At 33.3% G+C, this 19,516-nt stretch overlaps 1 pseudogene; it reads right to left on the reverse strand.

The window, feature by feature from the left end:
- Nucleotides 1-3,837: 3,837 nt before the first annotated feature.
- LOC134381601 (large ribosomal subunit protein uL4-like) lies at nucleotides 3,838-5,868 on the reverse strand (annotated as a pseudogene).
- Between the last annotated feature and the right edge of the window lie 13,648 nt (nucleotides 5,869-19,516).

Here is a 19,516-nt window from a genome sequence, read left to right on the forward strand (position 1 = left end):
GACAGCAATCAAGATTAAATTATAAAGCATTCTTGTAGGAATACACATTATCATATGATTAATTTAATCATAATTGTTAGATCAAAGAAAGGCTATTTTACAAAGCATCTGACTTTATTTTCTCCTTAGAAGTGCCCAGGCGGGGGGGAAATGTTTGCTCAGGTGGAAAATTATAATCCTTATTTAATTAAAACAAGCAATTTTTATTATGGTGTTTCTTATAGTAAAAAGTCTATTGAAATATCTTCATATGTAAATAAAAATGTGAGTAACAGGAGATGTTTCACTGGATAAACATTTTATGAAAATATTTCAAATAAAAGGTGTTCCAATTCCAAAACATAGTTTGAATAGTATCACAAGTTTAAAAAATGAGAGCATAATGTATTAGTCCATTTCTGTTGTTTAAAACAACATGCCTGGAACTGAGTAATTTGTAAGAAAACAAAATTTATTGCTTACAGTATTGAAGGCTGGGAAGTCCAAAGTCTAGGGAACAATCTGGTGAAGATCTTCCTTGGCAGAACACAGAGGTCTCACACGACAGAATGACATAGCAGAAAGAGATTTGTACATGCTCTCCTTTTAAAGCCCTGAGAACCATGCCCATGAACTACGACATGGCACTTACAACCTAATCACATCTTCAAGGCCCCACCTTTCAATTACCATAATAGGACTTCTCATCCTAAATAGTTACAATGGGGATCAAGACACACACACACACACACACACAGTTTCCCCTTTCATATATTGAATGTAATCATTTTATTATGCATCCTATTTTTTAAATTTAAAATATTGTGGAAAGTTTTAGGAAAGGAGGAAACTGCTTCCTATTAAAAATTTTTTTTGCAATCTTTTATTGCCCTAGGTAGTTTGATACTGTGGTATTAGTCACTTTCTTTCTTGTGAATAGGTTGTTCTGATTTATTAGTTGCTGAAATTTTTTTCATATCTCTACAGATAAAAAATGTTTGCTGCATATTATATATGCATATACATTTACATATGTTTGGGGGCTGTATATGAGGGTAGAAAGATTTGTATTAAAGATCTTTGCAAAAAAAGTTTTCCTGTCTCCAATAAGTTCTGCTTAATATGTTACTTTTTAGAGTAAAAACGCTCTTTGCATTTCATTTTACCTTTGAATAGAATTAGTAGTTAACCACACAAATTTGAATTTCTTTAGAAGCAGACTGCTAAATACTCATGATTACTAGGTAGATATCTAGCAAATATGTATGTACCTATCAAATGATGTGTGTATCAAGAATCATTGTTTTATTCCAAATGTGTTTTTGCCACTCAATTGTTATTTCAGTACAAAATATTAATATGAATTGCAAAGCAATTCATGTTGGCAGAAAAAAATGTGATATTGTGGAAAGATATAATAAAAGACAGTCATAAAACAGATTGAAAAACAAAGAAAACTTGTGTATATGTGTATTTTAAGTAAAATAGTTTTAGATCTATATTTTAAGATAATATATCTAGGATTTTTGCATCAAATTTTATGATTTTGTACTTTAAACAATATTTTCATTGACAAACTATAGTAGGCCCAATTTTTTTTTTTAAAAAATGGTATCTATCATAGGAGAAAAGGGTTACTTAATACCACTCCTTTCTATTTGAGATTTTTTTTCTATCAAAGCTAATCCTTTCAGCTCAAACAAAAATTAGACTGCTTGTAGATTATCATGGCATTAAAAACTGAAATGTGAGTTAATGGAGGCCCTTGACCTACTTACCATGTTACAGAATTGGAAAGCCAGCAATAAATTTCAAACCGCTTCATAGAAAGTGTATATTATTTTCTGTCTAAGATTTACTAGAAAATAAAAAAACCCAATCATTTTCATAGTAATATAATTATACATACTTCATTTTTACAAAATCACTTATTCTTAATTTTATAAAAAATCATCCTAACATATGCATAATACAAAATAATTTAGGAATTGATGGTTGCATAGTATCTGGAACTTATTTATATACATACTTCCTTCCCTGTAAAAAAAAATTTTTTTTCAGGTTGTCTGTTCCAAAGGGAGACTAAAATATTAGCAGAAAGAATGTCCTTTAAAAGAAAAATGATGTTTTTCCTCTGTATTTTGGAATATATCCAATGTTAAGGAAACAAAATATCAGAATATAAAAAACTATAACTTACAACCACCTGCCAGATCCATTATGTCAGGTAAAGTAAAATGATTCCCTATCTAGTTATAAATTACATTCCTAAATGTACATATTCTTTTTGAATTGACAGGAAAGTAACAAATATAGTGGTAAAAATAGAGATATTGGTGGACAATCTAAGTAAACAAAGAGATAGTTATTAAATGTCTTAATTGTTCAATTACAATTTCATGTACTTAAAAATGATCACTACATAAAAGGTTTGGATATACTTACCAGCCAGCCACCAAATATATATATATATATACACACACACACACACACGCACATATATATATATATATATATATATATATGATTACACATATAACATTCAATTTAAAAGTCATCTGAGCACTTACCGTTTATATTTCTGGTTACACAATTAATATTATCACAGATAAAATATCCAGATTTATACTGATTCACAACAAACACCAGAAAACTTCAGACATCGCCTCTTGCTCTTACAAAAACTTCACATTGTCAAAATAAAGCTAAGCAAAGGAACCACACAAATTAGAACATTTTGTTATATTTTATTATTAGTTTTAATTTTTGTTTTACCACTAGCCTTTTGCTATCTCTTGTATTTAAATTTAGCAGTTTCAACTGCTAAATTGATTAATAAAATGTATTGTGACAAAGGGCATTTATTTTGTCTTCCCCAGTGATAACACCAGAGCAGGATAACCAAGAGATTTTCAAGGTAAACAAATTGTTTTAACCCTTTACTGAGCAAAGCACTAAATAGGTTTCATGCAACTTGATTACTAATCAGCACTTCTTTTAAAAAATATTTTTTGTAATAAATACTTCCTTAAGTTTCTTTATGTTGATAGAACAGTTCTATAGCTGAACTGTAGCACTGGTTATATGAATCTATGTGATAACAATGCCATAGAATTACACACACACACACAAACATAAAAACGTTAGTGGGACTCCTGGTTCTAGCTCTGGTATTTAAAGAGCTTGGAAGTTATCATTTATATCCTTACAACAAAAATTGCAGAAACGAATTGAAAATCAACCACTCCTCTTTCATCCATCAATAACTAAGGTTGCAGGGCAAACTGCCATCTCTAAATCTGGAGAGACAAGTGAACAGAGAGAATCACAGGTGAGATCAGTTCACATGGATCAGAATCAGCTGGGGTCATAAATTTGTAGAAAAATTTTAACAGTCACTTTGGTATATTGCTGATGTATTTTGAAGTGTTGATTACTAACATGAGAGTGATACCTGGGGATGGCAATCTTGTTAGATTTCCATATTTTTGTCAGTTTTACCTCCAGGAACCTATAGGGTTCTCATAGTGAAGAGCCAAGTGAAAAACCTTCAGGAGGATGCTATATGTAACCGTGCTGAAATACACCCAGAGGGTTTTCTGTGAAACTGGAGTGAGACACATTCTCAGCAGGAGAGAATTACGATAGTTTTATCCAACTTGGGAGAAGGAAAATTATCTGACTGTGGAATTCTTTTGCCATTTGTTACACCACAGGGGTGTAGGGAGCTAAGAGTCCCTTGTGAAGTCACAGCCTAGGGACACCAGCACAGTAAAAACTTATATTTAATTTTAAGATAAGAGAACAATGCTTCAATTCCCTCTGCACCTTCATAACACAGCAACAGAGCTGCAGTAATCACAGCTGATTACAGTTAAAAAACAAAACAAAACTGCTAGGTGCAGGCGCGATCAAAGTGGCAGCCTATAGGGAAACAAGAAGACAACAGAGAAGACACAAATAAGTACACTACAGAAAACAAAATCCTCTGACACCTTCAACTACAGTATATATATTAATCACAGATATTAATCACAGCCCAGCTTCTACCTAGATTAACATAAATCCTCACACAAAAGGACTATTTACCTTGTTACTATACCTGTTGTATTATGTTCAACTTTCAAAAAAAAAATTGCAAGGCATGCTACAAGGCAAGTAAAAACACATTCTGAAGAGGGACAGCAAGCAAATGAACTAGATATAACACAGGTTTTGTAATTATCACAAAGGGAATTTAAAATAACTATGATTAATATGTTAATGGCCCTAGGAGAAAAAAATCAGACAACATGCAAAAACAGAAGGGCAATATAAGCAAAAGGATGGAAATTCTTAGGGACAAATCAAAAGAAAATGCTAGCAAATAAAGTCATGGTAACAGACTGGATGCGGCTAAAGAAAGAATCGAACTTGGAAATGTGTTAATAGAAACTTCCAAAACTGAAAAACAAAACAAAAAATGTAAATGAAATGAAAAACAATGGAATATCCAACAACTGTGGGATAATTTTAAATGATGTAAGTTATGTGTAATTGGTTTAATGGGAAAAAAGGAAAGAAAACACAGAATAGAAGACACATTGGAAGTAATAATGGCTGAGAATTTTATAAAAGTTGTGCCAGACACAAACAATAGATTCAGGAAGCTTAGAGATTATGAACAAGAATAAATATATTAAAAAATTGAAGCCTAGGGATATTATATTTAAGCTGCAGAAAAACAAAGAGAAAAAGAAAATCTTTAAAATAGGCAAAGATGAAAAGACAAACTTCAGAGAAACAAGGGTAAAAATTACATATGACTTCTCAACAGAAACTATGCAGGAAAAAAGAGTGAGATCTAGGGCTGCCTCATCTAGTGTTGCTGTCTTTGCATATGGGTTTAGCTTCAACATGATTCACAGGTTTTCAGTGGATCTTATTCAGGGCCCTGTGATGAATCTTCTTGCGTGGTGCTCGGTGGGCTCTTTGGATCTCTGGGCTTTTCAAAAGTCTGCCAAGGTCTGTATTCATCATCTTGTACATGGGAAGGTTATAGTTACTCTTTAGGGAGGCAGCTTTACATCAAGTGCCTTACAATTCATCTATCTTCTGGAAATCACTTTCAGTCCAAATGCACAAACGTCCCACATGCCCACCAGGAGCAAGTTTGAAAATGTTCAGTTTGCATACATTGAGCAGAGTAATTACAGGGATGTTTCTGAAGTCCTTGATGATACCATTGTCCTCATTACAGATGACGCCGGGCCCCCTGTGCTGGATACTATGATGGTTGCCATCTCTCATTTGGTGGGAGGCATAGACCTTTTTGATATCATTCCATGCCTTAATTTTCTTAAGAAGCAAAAGGTCTTTCTTTGTTTTCTTGTAGTCTTCAAATTCATCTTAGACCACCAAAGGAAGTTCAGGACGTTCCTCCATATGATGACCTTTAGACATTACCAGCACTGGTAAGACCGAAGCAGCCAGGGCATAGCAGATAGCATAATGCTTTTGGGTTAGATTCACTCTACGGTGCCAACAGTGCCAGGTTTTGGTTGGAGCAAACATGCAGCCTCCGTGACACATATGTCCAAAAGTACCCTGGCTAGAGCGATGAGTCCCACCACCTCGAACTCTGTGTATTTGAGCCACAGCTATGCCAGTACCGCAAGACTCAGCCCTGGTCTGATGATCTGCTAATTCACTGACAGCATAAGGCTGTCTGTCAATTTTGCACAAGTTAGTGTGAAAAAAGTTGACAATATCTGGTCAAATGGGAACCTTGAAGACAACTGGCAAAATGATATTTTTGGCAGATGACTCCCCCTTTTCACAGTACACCAATATCAGTGGACGAGCACACGCCATGACGGGGAGAGGAGAAGGCCACGCTCCTTTCAACCTGCAGCTCCCACAAGAAAAGACCCTGGAAACTTTTTGAGAACAACTGTCATGAACGCTGACATCTTTCTTTATGTCCTCCTGCAGGGGCCAGGGGAGCGGGGGAAGGGAGTGAGGGGGAAGGAAGGCGGAGCAAGAGTGACACTCCACGCAGAATTGCTGTGAATCTTACACTGCTCTAAAAACACATGAGGGTATTTGAAAAAAAGAAAAAGTGAAATATTTAAAGACTTAAATATACACACACACATATGTGTATAGAAACACATCAACCTAGAATTCTATACCAGTGAAATTATTCTTCAAAAGTGGTGAAGAAATATTTTCTCATCTAAACAAAAATTGAAAGAATGTATGGTCTTCAGATTTGCACTGCAAGAAATGTGAGGACCAGTTCTTCAGGGAGAACGAGAACAATAATACAAAACCAAACCAAAATGTGACACCTTTTACACACACTAGAACAGCTATATCAAGAGGATAGACAATAGCCAAGGATTACAAGGATATGGATTAATTGGGATGCTCATCTACTGCTGATGGGTATTAAATGTTATATCCACCTACAGTATGGCAGTCACCTAAATAATTAAAGCCAGCAATTTTGTAGCTAGATATATAACCTAAATAATTAAAACACATGTTCACAAAAAAGCTTGTAAACAGATGTTCCTAGCAGCATCATCGCAGTAGACAAAAAAGCACAAAATAAAATCAAAAGTCATCAAGGGATGAATGATGAGCTGAGTGGGGTGTAGCTGAACAATACAAGATATTATTCAGCCATAAGGAGGAATGTTACACGCTACAGCATAGATAAACCTTAAAAATATTAAGCCATGTAAAGAAGCCAGATACAAAAGGTCACACATTGTATGAATCCATTATATGAAATGTCTAGTATAGGCAAATACATAGAGACAGAAAGTAGATTAGTAGTTGCCAGGGGCTGGAGGTAAGGAGTAATTGGGAGTGAGGGCTAATGGGGATGGGGTTTCATTTTGGTTGATGACAACTTCCTATAATTACAAAGTGGTAATAATTGTAAAACCTTGTGAAGATGTTGAAAACAGATGATTTGTATACTTTAAAATGAAATGAAAGGTACATATAATTTATGCCCCCCCCAAAAAAAACCACACAATGGGATACCACCGCACACGTGGTAGATTAATTATTTAGAATGCCTAAATAATTAAACGAAAAAAAATCCATAAAAATTATGAAATACAATGACTTATTTTAATTAGTTTTATAAATTATTAACTCTCTTAAATGGGAATGGTAAAACCAGTCATTTGACAAATTGCACTAGTTTTACTAAACATCCAGACATAAAAAGGTGGGTCTACACAGAATTATACATAATAAAATCATCTGCATTCAATTAAAATAATTATTGTCTTCCATATTATCATTGTGTAATAATACTCTGATGAGTCAAGCCTTATGTTCAGGCAGTTATGGTTTTCAGTAACTAGAAAAGAGTGTATTTACATTGTTTCACGTGTCCAAACTGAAAGATAAGCTGCTCTGTTGTTGCTGCAGGTTATGTTGCAAAATTTGTCTTGCTGATAGGAAAGTTCATCAAGAGCACATAAGGAAAAGTGAAAACTATGGAAAAAAATTTATGTATATTTGGAATCAAATTTTATCAGTCCACAGTTAGAGTGGACAATTTCCAAGGGATTTTATTTATATGACAAATCAGTTTATTAGCTCAAGAGATGTATCATAGAAAAAATTCTTTCAAATTTTTTAAACGCTAATGGCATACATACTAAGATTATAATAATATTTGACTATTTTTTAAGATGACCATGTCTCTTGCTTGAAATATAGTCTTCATATTCTCTCCACAAATAATCAAAACATGATAAACGTTATCAGTATATAAAACATATATAGCTAAAAGTGAATTTTATTTTTCTAGCAAATGGAAATAGAATTTATTTTCTAATTCTGATAGTTACTGTTTTAATAATAATGATAATCCAACTTTTGTTATGCATTTATTTCTGCTTTGTTATTTTTTTAATCATAAATCTCAATATAATAAATATACATATGCAAATTTAATAGGGTCATAAAATTAAATTTAAAATTACTGTACTTTTAAAAATTAAAATATAAAAAAAGAGAAATTTAACTCAACAAATAAAATTTTTGAAAGTTCAAATCTTCATGCTCAATACTAATAGCTTAATATAATTGCACTATAAACAAAAACCACTGAGAATAGATGTTTGTGATAATACAGTTCTGCCTACACACAAAATTCTTCATTGTATTTCTTGTTCTCAGTTGTCACCAAAAATTGAGAACCATAAATTCATTTAATTGCTTTTAACTAAATTTAGTTTATAAATACCTCAAGAAAATCTATATTTTCTATAAAAATTAACTTCCAGTGAGCAAACATTGGATTTCTCACAAGCAAGGTTACTAATTGAAGTATTAATAATTAATATTTGCCATTATAAAAATTATATAAATTCACACACACACACACACACACACACACAAAACCGGGAGGGGGGGGAAGAAGATATAACAACCACAATTACTTGCAGTTGATACGACAAGCAAACAGAAAGGACATTGTTGGGGGGGAGGGGGGGAGGGAGAAGGGAGGGAGGTTTTGGTGATGGGGAGCAATAATCAGCCACAATGTATATCGAGAAAATAAAATTGAAAAAAAAAAATAAAATAAAATAAAATTAAAAATTATCTTGTATTTTTAGCTTATTTTTTTGTAACTTGCCATAGTACACTTGATTGCTACTTAACAAGATAACATCATGTATTATTGGTCTGTGGTTACAGATGTTCCTCAATGTAATTACAGACGCTCCTCAACTTATGATGGGGTCACATCCTATTAAACCCATCATAAACTGAAAAAGTGGAAAACGCATTTAGTACACCTGACCTACTGAACAACATAGCTTATCCTAGCATGGCTTAAAAGTGCTAAGAACATTTACATTAGCCACAGTTAGGCAAAATCATCTAACACAAAGTCTATTTTACAATGAAGTGTTGAATATCTCATACAATTAATTTAATACTATATTGAAAGTGAAAAACAGAATAGTTGTATGGTCTTGTGGTACGGTTTCTACTGAATGTGTATCACTTTCAGATCATCATAAATGTACACTGTTAACAGGTATACCTCAGAAATTTTGCAGGTTCGTTTTCAGACCACTGCAATAAAGCAAGTAACACAGTGAAGAGAGTCACACAAATTTTTTGGTTTACCAGCGCATATGAAGTTACATTTACAGTATACTCTCACCTATTAAGTATGTGGTAGAATTATATTTTTAAAAACAAAGTACATACCTTAATTAAAATATTCTTTATTGCTGAAAATATGCTAACAGTCATCTGAGCGTTCAGCAAGCTATAATCTTTTGCTGGTGGAGACCCTCAACAGTGATGCTTGCTGACTGATTAGGATGGTTCTTGCTTAATTGAGGTTGGGGTGGCAATGGCAATTTCTTGAATAAGGATAAAATGCCACTTTGACTTCTTTTGTGAAAGATTTATCTGTAGCATGTGAGCTGTCTGACAGCAATCAGCTCGTGGTAGAACTTTCAAAATTGGACTCTATCCTCTAAGTTTAGGTAATATTCTAAGTCCTTTGTTGTCATTTCAACAATATTCGCAGCACTGTCACCAGGTGTAGATTCCATCTCACAAAACCGCTTTCTTTGCTCATCTATAAGAAGCAACTCCTTGCACATTAAAGTTTTATCATGAGATTGCAGCCACTCAGTCACATCTTCAGGTTCAACTTGAATTCTAGTTCTCCTGCTATTTCCACAACATCTGCAGTTAGTTTCTCCACTGAAATCTTAAACCTCCCAGCTTTATCCATGATGATTGAAATGTTCTTCCAAACTCCTGCTAGTGTTCATGTTTGACCTCCTTGAATTGTGAATGTTCGTAATGCCATCACAGCTATAATAATAAGTTTGAAATATTGCAAGAATTACCAAAATGTGACGCATTAACACAAAGTGAGCACATGCTGTTGGAAAAACGGCATCTATAGACTTTCTCCACACATGGCTGCCACAAACCTTCAACTTGTAAAAACATCAATATCTGTAAAGAGTAAAACAAAGCACAATAAAGTGAGGTATGCCTGTATTTTAATAACCCTGTGTCACAATATGAGTGTGAAGTAAATGTTAATAACCGTCAAAAAGTACAATTTGTAACTGATCCTTTATATTAAAGTATTTGGTAGTTTTGCTGGGGAAATTATATGCAACAAGTTTTTATTGAATTTAAAGATCAAGAAATGGTGGAGATAACTACACTTTCCAGAGTCAGAAACAGTTAAAGTTCATAATCAGAGGGGTAAGACAATGTAAGAATATTCATGTATTCATGACCAGGAATAACTTTCATTTCTATGAATAAAGTGATCAAGATGTATCTTTCTATTAACTCTGATGTTGACAAGAAAAATCCAGTACAACTTTTAAATGAACATATTCACTATTGCACATGAAACAGTAATTTCATAGACCTTTTAAATATAATTTTGTTATTTATTTGTTTTTATTATTTTTATGACTGGCTATAAATTTTTCAAACTTTGTTTTAATATAAATTAGATTCTTAGAAAACCATTTTTGTTCATTTATACAGCTTGTCAATTAGTGTTTGTTCTCTTAATGTTATATATTTTAAAAATCACACATTGATTATCCAGTAAAATACAACATTTTATTTTTAAATGTATACTTATACTATGGATGATAAATTGTTTTTACTATGTTTATGCAATAGGTATTGAATAACCTACTGTTTACTTTTACAACGTCCATTCTCTCCTTCTGCTATAATGAGTAAATTTCAATTTTGTTTAATTTGGAAACACCATATATCTAGTTATGAATCTACTTCTAGTCTTTGTCATCTCACAAATAAGTTTGTCCAATAGTTTAACAACAAAAACAACATTAATAGCAATACATTCAAACAGAAGACTTCTCATGATTTATACGGAATTTGAATTTTCTGAAGTAGGTTTCACAGATTACACTTTTTGCAGTTTCCTTCCATATTCTTCCTTTCTGAAACATGACAGTAGGAGCTGGAGAGGCAGAAATTTTCTTAGTTTAATGTGAGAAAGGCTTGATGAATTACAGGACCCATATACTTAACACGTGAACTCATGAAACAACATTAACTGTAAATGTTCACTCAGTTTGTTGCTGGAGAAAAAATATCCAGAAACCCACACACCCACCCACACACTAAATATTCACTTAATTTATTACAAAAAAGAAAAGCTAACAGTTAAGATACCTAAGAAACAGCAATTTTAAAGTCTTCTCTACAAATTTTTACTTAAACGTTTTATATAAAAAGCAACTTATCACAAAATCACATAACATGTGTATGCCTATAACCAGGTTAGATGATACTGAAAATCACAAGTACACTTATGTGCTTGTAATGTTTTCTTTATGAATAGATTTTTAAAATGTCAACTTTAAAAATTACGAGTATTTTTTGATGGTAAGATAGAACAAAATAATAGGTACTATGCAAAACATACTTAAGATGATACATATCACAGAAAATTATCTTAGAAGAAAAAATTTAAATTTTAGAAAAATATTGCAAGGTAACAAGATGAAAGTGAACTTTTTTTTAGAAAAGTTACATTAAGGTACTTTCTTATGCTGTAGGTATTAAATGTTTTATTTCAATGTCATGATTAGTCAACTTCCCACCCCCACCATGTCACATGTACACATAGGCATAAAGAAATGCAAAATCTCTTGGACACAGATAGTCTGCCTCTTATGTCACTATTTCCCTTAAAACAATAGTTTTATTTAATTAAATAGGTTTGTTTTGAGCATATACTCAGTATTTGTCACTATCCATGGTTTCTGAAATAGAGAAAAATGACTATAACAAATCCTGACATGAACGATAGTATAATCTTCTGTGGAAATTTTAACTTCTGGAACTAGAGTAGATTTTTTTTCCCAGAAAATACATTATGTGGAGACCAAAAATGTGATGAATTATAAGATACATTTCAATATCTCCAAAAGATTTTTAGTTGACACAGTTATCTTTTCTGAGTTGAATACCTTTGCCAGAGACTGATTTGGGACTTCTAATCTTTAATTCGCAGATTGGAGAGCAGAAAGGAATTCAGTTATCAAAGCAAGCATGAGGAAAACTGCTGAAAGCAGACATCTCTAAAATCAGCATTCTAAGATTCTGAAGAAATGGAAAACACTTAGATATGTTGATGTAATCAAATCTATTTTGGGGGCTACTTGGATTCTCTTTTTATTCAAAACTGAACTATCATTAAATATAAATAGAAAAAAATATGCAAAGTAACTATGAAAACCTGAAAACATACTTATTAATTTTAATTAAATAAATAATTGTACAAAAATTAGGAACATAAATTTCATAAGTTTTAACAAAATACAAAGACTCAAATACACCTCTACGTATTCACAAACTGCCCTTAGTAACTGATCTAATTGCATATATGAATTTTATATTTCTTGAAAAACATTCAAGAATCAACTAACTTACATTTGAAATGAAAAAATAAGGAGAAAGTAAAAGCAAGTTAATTCTATGTTGAAAAACAGGAAAATGTACTTTTTTGCCTTTTTGTGACCAGCTGCACCGCGCTCAGCCAGTGAGCACACTGGCCATCCTTATATAGGATCCGAACCTGTGGTGAGAGCGCTGCTGCGCTCCCAGCACCACACTCTCCCAAGTGCGCCACAGGGTTGGCCCGAGGAAAATGTACTTTTAAAATCAACTCTAAGTTGATCACTTTCAATACAACAAAAGCTGAGAGGTTCATCATTCTAAAGATCTATTTAGATAGAACATTATTAAATCTGGGGAGCACTGAAATTCTTTGCTTTAAAAGTCAATAAAAATGAAGTAGCTATTATTTTTTATTAAAGTTAAAGTTAGATTTTTTATACTTAAGTTTAAAATGAAATATAACTGATAAAAGTATATTTACCTAATAATTTTTGATTATCATACAAATATTGTATAATACTCCCAAAACAACAACAACAAGTACAAAAACAAAAGCTTACCCAAATAATTTTATCGTTATTGTCTCATGCATAATTTTCTATGTAAAGTGTATATGGGTTGTGCCCAAATATTATGTCCTAGATATGAATATTTGGCTAGCATATGAAACAAATCTGTTTCCAGGAATCAGTAAAATAAAACACATAAATGATTAATCATCTCATTCTTTTAAACACTGCTAGAGATTTTATGGATAGTTTCTACAGTATGTACACATGCAAACACATGTACACACACCCACAAATCTTATTCTATAGGAAGATCTCTTATTAGTTAAGTGCACACTTTTGTTTTATTACCTGATGTTATACTTTTATATATGAATTTCACAATTATTTTTTTCTGGTTTTTCCTACCCATATATAAGTTTCTACAAATAATTTTTTTATTAGAACTAGCTTAAAATGCATTTTTTCATTTCCCAAGTTTTTTATCCATGATGAAATACACACTTATTTGAGATGAAAAAAAAGATAAAAACTACTTGTTTGATGTGCAATATTTCTTATTTAAAAAAACAATCTTTAAAAATGTCTATTCAGCTCCTTTGCTCATTTTTTAATTGGATTATTTGTTATTTTACTATATAATTGTTTGAGTTCCTTGTATATTATGGATATTAATCCCTTGTCAGATGCATAGTTAACAAAAATTTTCCCCTACCTCCCACTCTGTAGGTTATTATTTCACTCTGTTGATTGTTTCCTTTGCTGTGCAGAGACTTTTTTGTTTGATGTAGTCCCATTTGTTTATTTTTTCTTTTGCTACTTGTGCTTTCAGGCTCCTGTTTATAAAGTCTGTGCCCAGACCTAGCTGATGGATTGTTTCACCTATATTTTCCATTAGTAATTTTACAGTTTCAGGTCTTATACTTAAGTCTTTAATCCATTTTGAGTTGATTTTAGTGTATGGTGAGAGATACATATCTAGTTTCATTATTCTGCATAGGAATATCCAGTTTTTCCATCACCACTCTTTTCCCTAATGCATATTTTTGTTGCCTTTATCCAATATCAGATGACTAAAAGCCTGAGGGGTGATTTCTGGGTTCTCAATTCTATTCCACTGGTCTGAAAGTCTATTTTTATACCAGTACCATGCTGTTTCCAATACTGATTCAGCAATCCCACTTCTGGGTATACACCTAGAGGAATGGAAATCATCATGTTGAAGGAGTACCTGCACTCCCATGTTCATGGCAGCTCTGTTTACAATGGCCAAGACGTGAAACCAACCTATTGCTGTTACAATAGCTTTGTAGTATTATTTGAAGTCAAGTAGTATTATGCCTCCCGCTTTATTTATTTTATTTATTTATTTATTTATTTTTGCTCAGGATTGCTTTGACTATCCGGGGTCTTTTATTGCTCCATATGAAATGTAAGATTGTTTTTTCCATTTCTGTGAAGAATGTCATTGGTATTTTGATAGGGATTGCATTGAATTTGTAGATCACTTTGGGTAGTATAGACATTTTCACAATGTTAATCCTTCCAATCCAGGAGCATGGAATATCTTTCCATCTTTTCGTGTCTTTAATTTCTTTCAGAAGCGCTTTGTAGTTCTGCCAAAGATACATGAAAAAAATGCTCAACATCACTAGTCATCAGGGAAATGCTAATTAAAACTACACTGAGATACCACCTCACCCCAGTTAGACTGGCTATAACCAAAAAGATGGTGAATAACAAATGCTGGCGACAGTGTGGAGAGAAGGGAACACTCCTGCACTGTTGGTGGGACTGTAAATTAGTTCAACCACTGAAAAACAGTATGGAGGTTTCTCAGACAACTACAGATAGATCTTCCATATGATCCAGCAATCCCACTTCTGGGTATATACCCAGAGGAATGGAAATCATCATGTCAAAGGGATACCTGCACTCCCATATTCATCGCAACTCTGTTTACAATTGCCAAGACATGGAACCAACCTAAATGTCCATCAGTAGATGACTGGATAAGGAAACTATGGTATATATACACCAGGGACTACTACTCTGCCATAAAAAAGAACGAAATACTCCCATTTGCAACAACATGGATTAGCCTGGAGAAACTTATGTTTGAGTGAAATAAGCAAAGCACAGAAGCATACTGCATGTGCTCAGTCACATGTAGAAGCTGAGAGAGAAAGAAGGAAGGAAAGAAAGACCACAGTAGTGCATTGGCCTTGCAGAGGGAGAGAACATTCTATGGGCTACAAAGTAGAGTAGGGGGGAAGGAGGGAGAGGGAGGGAGGTTAAGGATAATCGGGTGGGGGGCATAGGGTACGAATGCAATTTGTGGTAATGGGCATACAGCCAGTATGAATCTGGCCCCCACATCATGGGCACGAGGGGTGACAATCAGCTTTGTATCTCATGAATATTCATAACCAATTAAAAAAAACTGTTTTCTAAGTTATTTTCCAGATTTTAACTAGTTCATTCTGTATAGGGCAAATTATAGGTTATAGATTTATGGAATATTGTGTATTAAATGTTCAAACTCTAACATGATACATAACAGGAATTTAATATTTTGAATGAGGATGGTATATATATAAGTGAATAAAGTAATATATGAAAGATTTATTCTATAACTAAGTGACCAGAAGACATTTTATAAACAAGCATTTATCAAATTAGATAAGTTAGGAATCAGACTACATCTGAAGGTTTTCTGCAAAAAGAAAGGCAACAAACTTTCAATATAAAGAGTAAGTAGCTATGGAAGCTACATTGAATAAGAAGCAATGTGCTATCAGAAAAGATGTGGGAGTCTCAGCGATAGAATAGAATGGAAAGAGTAGTATTAAAACACGTGTTATATGGCCTCATCTAGAGCTATAAATTTGCACATGAGCATAGACAATTGCCAAGTCAAATGAGAAACACATATGCACACGCATTCTAGGTACACATTCAGAAAGCATGAAGAGAGATTTTACTTTTAAAAATGGTCATGAAATAAGGCAATGCAATTGGGATTTTATTGGTCAGTAGAACAATGTCACAATATAATGAATTCCATAAATGTAAGAGCCACCTGGGTAATAAAACTACTGTTTTCACATAAACCATCTAACATCTGTGTCTTATAGACATTCCTCCAAGGCAAAATACTGTGACATTATTTCTAGTACTGCAACATGTATTTCTTCATGAGAATGATTAAGATATTTATAAATGAAACCTTACATAAAAGTGTATTTTATGATCCCTGTATGTGAAATCACTTTTCACATATAATTATTTCTCATTAACTTGCTATGTTTATTTTTTAAATCTTTGAGGTCATAAATTAGGGACATAGATATATATCAACACTATATAGAAAAGTCCCTCATGCAAATTTACCAAAGAATAATGAACCCACACAACAAAAGTAAGCAGCCCTATTTACTACTGTGATGGATAATTATGTCAATTTGGCTAGGCTACATTCACCAGTTTTGTTAATGGTAGCCTAGAAGTGGGGGTAAAGTTATTTTTTAGATCGATGTGATTAACATTTAAATCAGTAGACTGAGTAAAGCATATTACCCCCTGTAATATGGGTGGATCTTAACCAATCTATTGAAGTCTTTAAGAGCAAGATTGAGCATGCCCAAAGAAGAAATTCTTATCAAAATTTCAACCTGCTTAAGTTGCCATGCTGCTGCCCTTATAGCCCTAATCATTGAGAATTCAGAAACAACACTGCAACATGAACTCTAAGCTGAATTTTCAGCCTGCTAGCCTTACCTAAGGATTTTGGACTCACCAGCTTCTGCAATATATCACGCAAACCAAATCCTTAAAATAAAAGAAGCTCTATAGATAGATGATGCACGGCATAGGTAAATAGATGGATAGATGATAAATAGATAATCAATATTGGTGTAGATATGAATATATACAACTTATCCTACTGGCTGTTTATTTGGGGAACTCTAAAACAATTGTGCGCACTGATTCACAAGGATCTCAGTAGTGATGATTTATTTGGTGTTCAAAACATAGTTATGAAAATTTGCTTTTTCTAAATTAGAAAATTTCTGTACTTTCCTTATTATGTTTTTAATTACATCTATTCTTCATTGTATGCTTTGCAATTCAGTTTACATTTTTGAGAAAATTGTCTTTTCCCTCAGTTTTTTTTCTGTTTAAAATAATCTTATTGTCTATATTTAAGGTGTACAACATGGTGTTTTGATACATATATATGCACTGAAATAAATATTATAGTCAAGAAAATTAACATATCCATTATCTCAGTTTCCTTTTTTGTGGTAAGAGTGTCTAAAATCTGCTTTCTTAGTGAATTTCCACTGCACAATACAACATATTAACTGTAGTACCCATGCTGTACAACTCTAGCCTTATCCATTCTGCATAACTGCAACTTTTTACCCTCTGATATACAGGTATTTCTCCCCATTTTCCTCACCTCCTCCTCCTGGTATCCCCTGTTTGAATATTTCTATGTATTCAACTTTTTTAGATTTTCCATGTAAGTGAAATAATGTAGTGTTTTCTTTTTGTATCTGAAATAGTTTGCTTATTATGTCCTCCACTTTCATTCATGATGTCATAAACGGCAGAATCTTTTTTAAAAGCCAAATAGCATTCCATTTTGTATATGAGTATACACATTTTTTTATCTATTTATCCATAAATGAACACTTAGGTTGATTGAGTATCTTGGCTATTGTGAATAGCACTGCAATAAATATGGGAGTGTAAAAATTTCTTCAACATACTCATGTTCCTTCCTTTGTATATATACAAGTGATGAGATTGCTGGATCATATGGCCATCCTATTTTTTTTCATTTTTTGAGAGTGCCATTCTGTAACTCATAATGGCTGACCAATTAATATTCTCACCAATAGTCTACAAGAGTTTCCTTTTCTCCACATCTTCTGCGACAATTATCTTTTGTCTTTTTTATAATAGCCATTCTAATAGGTGTGAAATGATATCTCATTGTGGGTTCAACATGCATTTTTCTAATGATTAGTTATAGAGCGTTTTTTTCCAAGAATGTGTTGGCCATTTGTATGACTTTGTTACTGAGCAAGGGCTCACTGCCCAACATGCCCAGAAGCCAATGCTATGGCCCCAGGTTTTTGAGGAGGGAAAGAAAGGCTTTATTGTGAATTTGAACAGAAAGGAGGCAGAAGGGAAAGCTCAAATCTGTCTCCCCAATCTAGGGGGTAGGAAGTTTTCAAGGAGTTTAAAAGAGAAAATTTGAGGGATTGGCTAGCTCCAAATTGGTATATGACAATGGAGCTGCAGATGCCAGATTTTTCTTGCTGAAGGAACTCCCACTTCATAAAAGACATCGAGAGGGCAAATTCCTCTCTCTGCACATGCTCAGCTTATATTCTATACAACAGATTGTAAACAACTTTATATAGAAAGACAGAACTAGTTTCAGCTGATTTGGGGTGGTTTTAGTCCCTCCTTTTCTTTGTACATTCCTCAATCTTAAGGGAATGGTATGGCAACCAATCTAGGGCATAGATCTGGGTTTGAGGAATGAAACTATTTTACATTCAGTTGAAAATACTCATGGTTCCCAGGTTGAGTAGCCAACTGTTGGAATTCTCTCTACAAGCCTAAAAGGTTCTTAAGAATATTAAGCTTAAAAGAATAATTACAGGAGCAAGCAAGTAAAAGGGAAGCCAACCACTATTTAAGGGCTATAAGAAAGGTTATTTCGCCCTTCAGGAAGAACACAAGAATCATAAGTAGGCAGAACACTAAAAAGAAACAAGCCAATATTTCAACCAGTAAAGTGAGGCGGGGAAACTTGTTCACTTTTCTTAGTGTTTTTTTTTTTTTTTCTTGAAAAGTATATTTAAGTCTTCAACAGGCTCACAGAAGATTCAGAGACAAAGAGATCAGTATCTTGTGTGATAAACCATTTTGAGTCTGGGTGGTCAGGACTGCTGGCTTCCTCTGAAACACGGAGAGAATGTTCTGTTTGGAAATTAAGACCGGTGTTGTACTCATTAACAGGAATTAGTTTTGTATGGGAATGATGAATTCAGTCCAACCCCTTTTACTTTAACTGAAGGATATGTAACCAGCAAAATCTCATAAGGTACAATTCATTTAGGCAGAAGCTTGTCGTCGGGATGTTGATGTTCCAAGTTTTGAATCACATCCAGTCTCCCAGACTCAAACAATGTGTTGTTGGAACATCAGTGGAAAACATTAGGTGACTGGAAGCATATTTGTGAATTGACATAAGGGTAGTACATAAAGATTGAACACATTTTATAGTGTCTGATTATTTAACAACATGAGTTATCAAGGCTAAAGTAAGATTCAGTTTTAAGAAAGCATCTTCCAAATAACATCTCACAGGAGCTGAACTGGAGCTTGCTCCCAAGAGCTACCCTCACTTCCAAGCAGGGATTGGTAAAGCCTTATCCCATGTCAAATTGGTCTCCTGATATATTTTAGCAAGTGTCTTCTCTTAAGATACTATTCTTTTTTTCAGTCATTCCTGTAGACCGGAGACTCTATGAGGCATGGAGCCTCCAGTGTATTCC

Source organism: Cynocephalus volans, chromosome 7 (assembly GCF_027409185.1).
Source record: "Cynocephalus volans isolate mCynVol1 chromosome 7, mCynVol1.pri, whole genome shotgun sequence".
NCBI lineage: Eukaryota > Metazoa > Chordata > Mammalia > Dermoptera > Cynocephalidae > Cynocephalus > Cynocephalus volans.